This window comes from Gopherus evgoodei, chromosome 7 (assembly GCF_007399415.2).
Source record: "Gopherus evgoodei ecotype Sinaloan lineage chromosome 7, rGopEvg1_v1.p, whole genome shotgun sequence".
Classification (NCBI taxonomy): Eukaryota; Metazoa; Chordata; order Testudines; family Testudinidae; genus Gopherus; species Gopherus evgoodei.
In genome coordinates, this window is record NC_044328.1 from 29,865,019 (window position 1) to 29,875,932 (window position 10,914).

A 10,914-nucleotide genomic window follows, 5' to 3' on the forward strand; every position below is an offset into this window, starting at 1 on the left:
AGAAACATAATTATTGTCCTTCATCAGCAGGGGACACAGCTGCTGTGGCTTTGAACTGAAAGAGCGACATACTGATGGAACCAAATTCTACCCTGAATCAGCTAAACAGATTGTTTCCAAGAAGATGTACAGTAGGTTAGAGTATTAGCAGTTGCCTAGTCCAGAGGGAGATCCCAGGAATACAGTCTGGAAAGGGAAGATCAGAGTAAAGAGTGCATGAAGCAGCCTTTCACTCTGTGAGGCTAGGAAGAGCAGAATAAAATGGAGAAATCACAGGAAAGTCTCTGGGTGCTAGAGTTCTTAGCTAGAAGGGCAATATTTTGCCAGAATAATAAGCATCACCACTGACCACAGGTAAAATAAAGGGTCTCTACCTAGAAGTGATTGGAAAAGGCTTCCCTCTTCTTATAAAAATTAAAGCCTAAATTTAGATGGGGGAGGATTTGCAATGGAAATGAAATTACTATGTTCTCCTGCCAAGCAGTTTGTCTCTCTGAATTGCATCATGACAAGGGTTACAATGAGACTAAGGTTTCAGAGTAGCAGCCGTGTTAGTCCGTATCTGCAAAAAAGAACAGGAGTACTTGTAGCACCTTAAAGACTAACAAATTTATTTCAGCATGAGTTTTCGTGAGCTATAGCTCACTTCTTCAGATGCACAGAAGTGAACACACAGACAGGAGATATTTATACATACAGAGAACCTGAAAAGATGGAAGTATGTATAACAGGAAGAGTCTAATCAATTGAGATGAGCTATTGTCAGCAAGGAAAAAAAAAGCTTTTAAAGTGATAATAAAGATGACCCATAGAAGGTGTGAGGAGAACTTAACATACTAAGGATTTTGCAATACTTTCAGTAGAGGTTTTAGTCAGTTTTATCTAGCAATCAGAAGAGGGTGCTGTCAGCTCAAATGTTATTTGGATGTTTTGATCATTTTGGTGTTTTTTAATCAGTTGGGATTAATAAAATGTTTATTATGAAAGAATTCATTAAGAGTTTTTATTATCATAGGTATTTCATTCCCCACACTGTACTGTAGAGACAATTAGATTTGACTACTACAAGTGGCTCAATTCTAGAGCTTTGTAAATACTAAACATTTTCCCTCTATGTATACCCATGTAAGTTATCTTAAAATGTATTTGCTCTGGTTATACTCACATCCTTTTTTTTTCTCTTCTCTTTCCCCCACGTTTACTTTCCAGGCACATTCATTCATGCAATCATGTTTTACTGCCATGAGTATCTGCAAGAAGTGAATTCCAAAGATCCGTGAATATGTTTTTTGGAAAAGAAATTAAAAGTTTGCATGAGCCCATATTAATACCAGTAATGACTGCATGTTTATCTAATCATACAACAGAAACCAAAACATGTTATTTAAAGGACTAGTAGCCAAGACATAACTATCTCACAGATTGATTAATTGAATTGTACAGATAAATAAACCAGATTAACTTCATGAAGAACCAGGGCCATCAGTAAACAAATGTTGTTTTGGTTTTATTTTGAACCCTGATTCAGTAAAGCATTTAAGCACTGGTTTAATGTTAAAGAGTACAGGTAGTGATATTAAAACAAATAAAAAAATCGGGAATTTTCATAAAATAGTTTCAAATATTAAACATAGAACAAAACCTGCTAAAAGGTTCTCTGATGTATATGGCTCCTTCAAATTTTTGGAGGTACCAGTGTTCCAAGATAATCAAATTATGTTTATTGGCACCACCAGAACACCTATGCAGTAGTAAGGCAGCCTCCAAGTTTTCAGATTGTGCATTGTTGATTTTCATGTTTTCAGTACTCAGTATATATGTGTGTGTGCACACATGCACTTTGAAGGAGCCTGCTTTTCTTATTTGCATACTATCCCAATAGCAGCATCAATGCAAGAAGGAAGAAACACCCACCAATATGAAATAGAAGCAGCCACCACAGGCATAATGCTTCACAGCCTTGCACTGGGTGTAGTCACTTAAGCGGGTACAAAGCAGATGTAGAACACCATTAAATTAGAACAGTAGAATTTTAGACTCACTTTGTGAAAGTAAAAATGACTACACAAGGTGCAGGGCAGGGGAGAATCAGGGCTCATGTCTTCTATTTGTCTGCACAGTGCCTTGCACACTGTGCGTGTGATGACTCACCAGTGGTGCTTCCTGCTGATCATCCAGGCCCTCTGCAGGCCAGCATCTCATCTTGCCAGTGGCCCCCTTATGTCCCTCCTAGACCCCAGTGCCCCTCTACATCAGGGTTTCTGCACTCACTGGGTCTCCCCTCCCCAGGGAACCTCCAGCCACCTCACCTCAACTCAGTCTTTGGCTACTGCCAGTCACCATCTAGCCCCCACTCACTGGGGCAGACTGCAGTATAATTGCCACTCACCATCAGCAAGGAGGGTTTGGACATGTTGCCTCTGCCTACCCTTTGTTGCCCTCTTTGCAACCCCAGTACCCTTCTTGGCCTTTAACAAGGCCAGTAGCCTGGAGCTCCCCAGCTCCTCTGGCCTTCCCCCAGACCTGCTCCACTCTAGGCACTCTGTTCAGCAGCCAAACCCATCCATCCCAGCAGCTGGAGAGAGACTCTGTATGTACTCAGCTTCTGGCCTCAGCCCTCTTATAAGGGCCAGCTGCCCCCCCCACCCCATTAGGTGGCCCACAGCTGTGGCTGCTTTTCTAATCAGCCTAGCTGTCTCCGCTGCAGCCCCCTCTAGGGTTGCTTTTACCCTTCCAGGGCTGGAGTGGGGTAATCACCCTTGCCACACACACCTATTTTGTGCTGAATACATAATAAAGTATAGATACTGATGTTTATTATTGCACTTAAGAAAAACACAATAGAGCATAATAAAGATTACAAAATACATAGACTGGGCTGCTACCACCAGTTCTCTTCAACCATTGGCAGTGGTGCTGGAACATTTTTAGTAGTGAGGGTGCTGAAAGCCAGCCTTCTTACCCTGTCCATGCCCCCCCCCAGCTGAGGCTGGAAGCAGGGGGAGGGGGAGATCTGAACAGGGGTAAGGGGGCCAAGGCTGTGGCCATAGCTGAGGGCAGGCATGGGGCCAAAAGTGGAGCCCTGGGCATGGGCCAGCAGCTCGGACCCCATGTGCAGGGCCAGGATCAGAACCCCAACCATGGAGCTGGATGTGGGCCTCTGGGAGTGGAGCCCTGGGAGCGGGGGGTGATATCAGGGCCCCAGGAGCAGAGCCACAGGCACGGGGCCGGGAGTGGGGCCCTGGGCTCTGGCCCCAGGCACAGGGCCAGCCAGGGAGTGTGGCTGGTTTCTGGGACCTGAACCCCAGGTGCCAAGAGGGGGAGCAGAGTCCTGGGCATGGGACTAGTTCCCAGGGAGCAGGGCCAGTGACCGGGACCCAAGTCCTGGGTGCACGGCCATGAAGCAGAGTCCTGGGCAGAGGGCCGGGATCAGGTCCCCAGTCGTGGAGCAAGCAGATGGGGAGCAGGATGTGGGGCTGTCCCCTGAGACCCGAGCCAGGGAGTGGAGCCTCAGGGGCAGGCTCAGCAGCCTCTCATAAAACCTGGGGGTACTGCAGAGCCCCCTCACTCTTACTTCCCGTGCCTATGACCCTTGGATGGATTTTCTCTCATAGTTAAGTTCCTCTGCCTCAGACTTCACTTTGGACATCTTTGGACATTTGGTTAAGCTGCAAATAAAGACGCACCACAGCAAGCCTCATAGCCTGGGGCAACTGACTTGGGCTTGCTCTATAGGGCTAAAAATAGCAGTGTAGACATTCCTGCTTGGGCTCAAGACACCCCCGCCTCTCCCCGCCTGGTTTCAAAGCCTAAGTGGGAACATCTACACTGCTATTTTTAGCCCATAGGGTAAGCCCAAGTCAGTTGACCCAGACTCTGAGACTTGCTGCCATGGGTATTTCTTGGTGGTGTTTTTTTGCAGGGTAGACATACCCTTTGAAGCCTGGGAAAGAAAGTTTCTGTCTCAGTAGCACTTTCTCCGTGACCCTGAATGTGGTCATCTGGATTTTTATAGCCCTATTCATTCCCAGAGGACTTTGCAGCTTTCCTCTCCTAAGGATTTGCCTCTGCATTTTGTATATTCTGCATTTTATGTCAAGCTTTTTTAAACAACTACACTGCCGTTACTTTGTTAAAGCTTCTCCAGAACCAACCACTGTGAAATTTTCCTCCTTCGTTTCCCCAGCTGCTCTTCTGCAGCTGTGGTTTTTTAATCACCATTAAAATGTGTACATTTGGTATTGTCAAGCACCTGTGTGGAGCTCTCACATTTGCTGTAGTTCTTCATGGGAATAGGGAACTCAAGAGCTCAGAACAGAGGACACATTATTTTTTCCATTGCTGTTACAATATAGCCCATATATGCTTGATTGCTTACATCTACTTACACCTCCCCAAAACTGTTCTCCATTAAACCATGAGTAGCTAAACTGAAAATTCTTAGGCTAGTATTTTTATTCTTCTAATATTGTCAGGCCTGATAAAATGCCACCCATAATTTTACTCTAAAGTTTATATTTGTGTTGAATCTTAGCTTTATTGGTTATTTTTGAGAGGTAGAGAAAAATTCACATTCACATGCAATTGCATCTGCTTTGAAAGTTACATGAGTGTCGAATCCTGAATATATGCATATATAGAATTTATGGATTTTGCATGCAAAATGCAGTATGCAGTGTTTGAATCTAATCTAGCGTTTGGATGAAATGCAGTAAAATCTCAGTTTATGGGCAAAAGAGACTCTAAGCACACACACTACACTCTACTCGCCCCTAAGCTAGATTTCTTGAATCGCTTGGGAAAAAGGCACTGCTTTTTGGGCTTCCTTGTATTCAATAACAGTGATTGAAATGCATCTTAACAGGTATATTCTCACTCTCTCTATACACACTACTTGAAAAATATGGTTTTATGGACTAGCATTCTAAATGGTAGATTTTTCAACAGTTAAGAGACTGCTTTTCAATTACCAGCATCAACAGTCAGGGCAGAAGTCAAACTAAGTAATAAACAGAATTCCTGGGTGTCAATGTGCTGAGAGAGGTTACTCCATAGAGTAGTCTTTAGGGAAAGAGTTAAGAAAGCACGAGAAGGAAAATATAGCAACCTTGCTCCACCGAGTCTGTTTACACTAATAGGGAAATGGCTGATATTGGACAGGGCTCTGCTGTGAGGAGAATCTGTCTATAGCCATTTCAGATTCAGGCTCATGGCATGTAGTGTTGCTAAGAAAAATGCAGAAAAATGAAAGACAGCAATTGTAGAGAAGGAGAATAAAAACATTTTTGTCTTTCCTGTGAAGTTTTTCTTTTGACAAACCGAATACAGAAGATAAGAAGCTCACCCCCACTATTGTGGTTTAGGACAATTTTTCTTTTCTGATCCACATTATAGAACCTGCTACGCTACCTCCCCACACACACATGCTGAGGCTCTGCTATATAGTCTGCATCTTTTCTGAATGAGGTTCACCCAAGAGCCCAGCAACTACACAAGGCCTTAGCTCTTCCTGAGCCCTGTTAAAGGTGATGAGACAAGGGCAAAGTAGCCATCCAGAAGGCCACCAGCACCCCATCCCTGCAAGCTGGAGGGAATCTCAACATCAGTCCTCGAGGGGGATTTTAGTGGATTGGAGAAGGAAATTTTGCCCTGAACAAGTATTACAAATACAAACGCATGCTTGGCATGATCTGACAGCTAGTAATACACTGTTCCAGACATTGCCTAGCAAATTCAATCAGATTCATCTAAGGGATTATAATAATGTAAGCAATAATCACTCCGTTTATATGTGCCTGGAAGAAAACTAGCACAGGTGTAATGAGAACACTGCAAGATGACATTTATGAATTGCCATTTTTCTATTATTATTATTATTATAGTGACTGCTGTGTCTCTCTGGCAACACTCCCGAAACTACTCATTAGGAACTGGATTTACTGGAACTCACAGCAAAATGTTGGGGAGAATATGAGCATGTATCAGTCATTTCCAGTATATGCCCTCACCCCCAAATTAGACATGTTGTGATAGAGATGGTTGAAATACATCCTGTCCCCAAGACTTTAAGGGTTTTAATTCCTTCCTTCACACTAATGCCCATTTAATAAGTAGAGGCTGGACAAAAAGTGCACATTTTGGGCCAGATTTTCAGAAGACCTCAACTCAACCAATGTAAAAGGACAGATTTTCAACAGAACTCCGCATATCAGATGACCCAGGCCCAGGCTGGACCCAGGTTTTAGGTTACGCTGGTGAAAGTTATTTCTGTATTTGCAGATATTCTCTCTATGAATTATCTTGTTTGGTGTTTTAATTTTCACTCTTGAATCTACAGAGATCACTGTGTGGTGTACCCAAAAATCCAGAGAAAAGAGCTGTTGCTTATCTCTCTCTTAACCATCAGTGAAGGCAGCATGATACCCATTGCAGCACTCTTCTAGATAAACGTTAGTACAAACATATCATGCTGGATGTACCCATTTATGTTTGGATTAACTTCTCAGTGGAAAGAGTTTTAATAATCTAGAAACCAGGCAAATGAATGTGTAGCTATGCAATTTATTTATTACAAAACCTGACCTGTTTATTTGAATGTGATATGCTACCAAAGCTGAGAACATGTATAATATGTCTAGCTGCAAACCACTTTGCTTTCAAATAGAACATAAGAACAGTCATCCTGGCTCAGACCAAAGGTCCATCTAGCCCAGTATCCTGTCTTCCAACAGTGGCCAATGCCATGTGCCTCAGAGGGAATGAACAGAACAGGTAATCATCAGTGATCCATCCCCTGTCACCCATTGCCAGCTTCTGGCAAACAGAGACTAGGGAACCATCCCTGCCAGTCCTGGCTAATAGCCATTGATGGACATATCCTCCATGAATGTATCTAGTTCTTTCTGGAACCCTGTTATAGTCTTGGCCTTCAAAACATCCTCTGGCAAAGAGTTTCACAGACTGACTCTGTGTTATGTTAAGAAATACTTTGTTTTGTTTGTTTTAAATCTGCTGCCTATTAATTTCATTTGGTGACCCCTAGTTCTGGTATTATGAGACAGAGCAAACAACACTTCTTTATTTACTATCTCCACACAAGTCATGATTTTATAGACCTCAATCATATTCCCCCCCCCCCCAGATACCTGTTATCAACCTGGCAAATTTTTGAAATGTTCACTTTTAGAGATTTGAAGTGATAAAGAAATTTGGTTTTCAAATGTGTGACTTTTGACTTGTGTCCCTTGTAGAATTATAGTAAAATAAGTAAAACAAGTCTTTTACATATATTGCAAATTTAAGTAAAATATTTCAAACTTTTTATAACTCTGTGAGAAGGGATTGTTTTCTCAGCAGAAATCTTACAAACATCTGCTCTGTTCGGTGCCTCACTCTGCAAAGAATGGGTAGCTGAACTACTTCATTATTGAAAGTGTCCAAGAGCTGTGTTCTGTTTCATAGGTCCCAAAGAGAATTTACATTTACATTGAATATTTGTGCCTTGGGTAGCTTCAACCTCTACTAGCCCTGGAAGTAAACGGGCTGTGACTAGCTGCTTCTCTGGCCCCAATATGAGAGGGAGCAACAGGCCCTAAATTGTTAAGGCTTTGCATGTTCTCAAACAATGATATTTGCCCTTCATTTTGTTGTTAAAGCTGGTCCTCAAAGCCTGACTTGATTATACGTATAAGAGTAGAGCTCTGTGTATTGCCTAATATGATTTAGCTAATGATTTAAGCCTCACATTCTTCTTTTTTGTGTAGCTTATATTGTTTGCTAACAAATATTTCCCTTCTCATAAAAATCTGAAAGTAAGGCTGACTTACTTCTATTAGTCACCAACTTTTCTACGTAAAATATCACCAGTACATTTATTTCAGTGCTGCCTGCTACTTCAGGAAGCCTTCTGATTGTGGAAACACCTTTTATTCTAATTATTACACAAATACAAACATTGGTCAACCTGCCAGGTTAAAGCCCTGCATTTAATTCTTACTTTCCATCATAACTTCATCAAAAGTGGCATAGAGCTCTTGAGTGACATCCATCCTATGCTCACTGACTTAGGAATGCAGTTGGAGGGAAGTATCCAACTTCCTTTGGCCAAAGTCTGGGTCACCAAGATATGGGACCATTGAAGACACATGAGGAAGTACAGGGAGAAAAATGGAGGATCCTAGAAGACATCTCAGATTTAAAAACTCACATCACACAGAATTCTGTAATAAATCTAGCGCAAAAGATATAGGTCCATATCCTGAAATCAGCCTTTGCTCAACCAACTCTGCCAGTGAAGTCAATGGGAATTTGACAGCCTGGTTAAATGCTGCAGGAACCAGCTTTTTGTTTACCAGAAAAAAAAACACAGGTTTACAAACAGTGCCCAGTTCACATCGCGGATGGATTTTGACTTAAAATATGCAATTGTTCCCATTTTCTTTTCTCCAAGAATCATAAAAAGTACAATGAAAATGGTATAGTTAAAAGTTATGTGTAAAGAGCCACAAAGTTATTTCCTCATCACAATGAGTGTAATTGTGTTACTTCAAATACGCCACAGACACGACCCCGTAGAACAGAGAACCATACAGTGCCATGTAAATTCTCTGTGTTTCAGAATGATCACAGCTAGCAGATAAACTAAATGATTGAATGTCAGTTTGCAAAACCCTGACGCACACCAATAGTGATTTCAGCCATCTACGGGGCTGTGTTTGGAGAGTCTCTTCATCATGTAATATAGCTAACTTCTAAAGACTTTTCACCCTCACTGTTTTCAAAGGCACAATCTGCTCTTCTTGTACTTTAAAGATACTATTTAAGGGATGTGGCTTCAATATTAAGTTACCAATGACTTAATGTAGATTGACACTCCTTGAGAGTTTTACTGGAGTAGGGAATTCAGGGTTGGTCCCTATATTTAGACACTTTGGTTAAAGTTTTAAGAGTGATGTGGTTGCGATACATATTAGTCATAACCTGGAAATTTCTCCCACTATATCACCAGTGGTTCTATTGCTCAGCTACACACTATTAACTAAGGAGATTTACTGCATTCTGATTATTACCTTTGTTATAGCACTGCAAAGTGAAGTGACAAGGATTGCTTAAGAAGGCCCAGCTATACAAGGTATTCTCACATGTTAACTTCTTCAACATCTGTACAGCCACTAACACAGTATAACTGCCATTAGACAGAGGATGGCACTTATTTTCTTTTCCCCTGTTTGCACAGAATGCACATGAACTCTTTTGTAAATAGGCCATTGAAAATAAATGGATAAACTAATAGAGAAACTGATTCAAAGCCTATGGAAAGTCTCTTATTGACTTCAAAGGGCCTTGATCAGGCCCTAAAACTCCCTATTGCTAACATTAGTGGAGGGGACAAAACCTGGTGGAAGTTCCTGGGGAGATGCAGAAGGAGGGAGAGGTAGCTCCATAGCATGCTTCTCATGGAAACCCATCCATGCCATTCAGCAGGGTTCACACTCACTGGGGCAAGATGTGTGCATGATGGTGGCCAGGCCAGGAAAAGACCACTTTCCAGAGCATCAATACACCCTCCAGGCAACTTTTGGAAGATAAAGCTGCTGACATGGTCAGTATTTTCTTCTGTAGCTTTCTGGTGGGGATTTGGGACAGTGGCTAGTGAGAAACCAATAGAAGCACAGCTCCAGAAGGAGTCATGCTGCCTTGAGAGGGTGATGCAGTCAGATGTACAAATGTCCTTGCCCCTTGCTGCACTCTGAAGAGGAGAAGGGGGGAGTTCCAAAGAGAAAAAAGACAGAGAAAGGTGAGGAGAGAGTTAAAAGAGAAAGAACCACTAAACAAACTGGAGCATAAAGAGTAACTGGAGAAGGGACTTGACACTAAAGAAAGGGAAAAAAAAAACACCAGAACTTGTGGTGAAGGAATTGTATTTTATTTATTCATGTTCCAGTATTTTGCTGTATTTCCCTGGCAGACATCTCACAGCTCTGTGAGTCTGGGGGAGAGGGCTGATAGAATGATGTTGCTGTGAGGATTTCAGTCTTATTGATTTATGCAGTTACTGTTGGTTTTGCTACTTAATGGACCATACTTTTTTCAAATGACATGCTGCAGAAGCAGGTATTCTCCCCCACCCACCCACCTCAGCATATCCAACGTTGATTTGGAAGCAGAGATAGTTTAAATGATTTTGTTTTAATTGAAGGGATTTCAAAGGGGGACACAGGAAAGGGATGTAATTGGTCCAGTTTGCCAGCTGCCAGCCAGGACACAGACATACTACTCTTCAGCCAGCTGGTCAGCCAGGAAGAATGCTACACTAGTCAACTAGTCTAGCCAAGCAGCAAGAATGCACCTAAGAATGCTATCCCTTGGCTGCCTCTTCTACTAGATTCTAGACTGCAAACAATACTGGTAGAAGCAGAGTAATTTCTCTGCTGATGACTTTGCTACTCTGAGCACACGTGAATTTTGTCATGTTGGCCACGTACTCTGGATACTGCAGTTAAAAATCTTATTTTACGATTAAACAAGTTGGCATTGTTTTGGTATTAGCCTTACAGGGGGCTTTGTTGTCTTCTTTCTGAGTAACTTTGATGCATCACTGGCGTGGACATTTTAGGCTCAGTTGTCCCCTGTATCTGAACTCAGCTTGGTATAGGAGAAGGATGTCGGGGAGCTGGTTACAGATTCCGGATTGACCCATGGAGTAGAGGATGTTATGCCAATGGAGGATCAGCATAGCAGAGCTCTGCTCCATCACATTCTTGACATGCCGCCATCCCAACTCTGATATGACTCCTCTCTCCCCTGGCAAACTCACTATGCTAGGGGAGGGGAGGGGATTCATGCAGCAGACACTTCCTCTGGATTTATGCTAGTGGAGAGTCCTTTGACATGATTTTTCCTCTTGCCATTCAA